At 41.3% G+C, this 557-nt stretch overlaps 1 non-coding gene across 1 annotated transcript; it reads left to right on the forward strand.

Annotated features, from left to right (window-relative positions):
• The first annotated feature begins 224 nt into the window (after window positions 1–224).
• TRNAS-CGA (transfer RNA serine (anticodon CGA)) lies at window positions 225–306 on the forward strand. The gene has a single exon. It is a non-coding gene; the product is annotated as a tRNA-Ser (tRNA).
• Window positions 307–557: the final 251 nt, after the last annotated feature.

Consider the following 557-nt stretch of genomic DNA (forward strand, 5'->3'; position numbering starts at 1 on the left):
TCTTTACACCTGAATACGATATGAGGTCGTTCCCCAAATACCCATTTCCTCCTCTTGGTCATTCTGTGTCTATGCAAGTTGGGCAATCCTGCCTCTTACCTCAACTGCGCTTGCGTTTTGTAACAATAGTTTCTGTTTTCTTTTCAAATTCCTCACACAACTTTTTATTGTATCACTGTGCAGTGATAATATGCATACGGACAGGGCCAGATAGGTTTCCGCAAGCTGTGATGGCCGAGTGGTTAAGGCGTTGGACTCGAAATCCAATGGGGTTTCCCCGCGCAGGTTCGAATCCTGCTTACAGCGTATCTCGCTTTTACTTTGAAACGCTTGTTACTTTCTAACGCAGACACATTGCATTTGCTGTTTTGCAATGTCCCATTTAGTCCTATACTCCAATTCCCATCAATTAGAATTCAAATTCTACTTCCCAGAACGACTGATGAAACCAGTCGCCTTTAAGTGTCGCTAGAATATCAAATTTTATTCTGAAAATAATAATGTTTAAATCCAAAGCAAGCACTTTGCATAAAAATAAACGCTGTGAAGGGCACGAA

The sequence above is a fragment of the Ambystoma mexicanum genome, chromosome 1p, assembly GCF_040938575.1.
Source record: "Ambystoma mexicanum isolate Mex_15411 chromosome 1p, UKY_AmexF1_1, whole genome shotgun sequence".
Taxonomy (NCBI): domain Eukaryota; kingdom Metazoa; phylum Chordata; class Amphibia; order Caudata; family Ambystomatidae; genus Ambystoma; species Ambystoma mexicanum.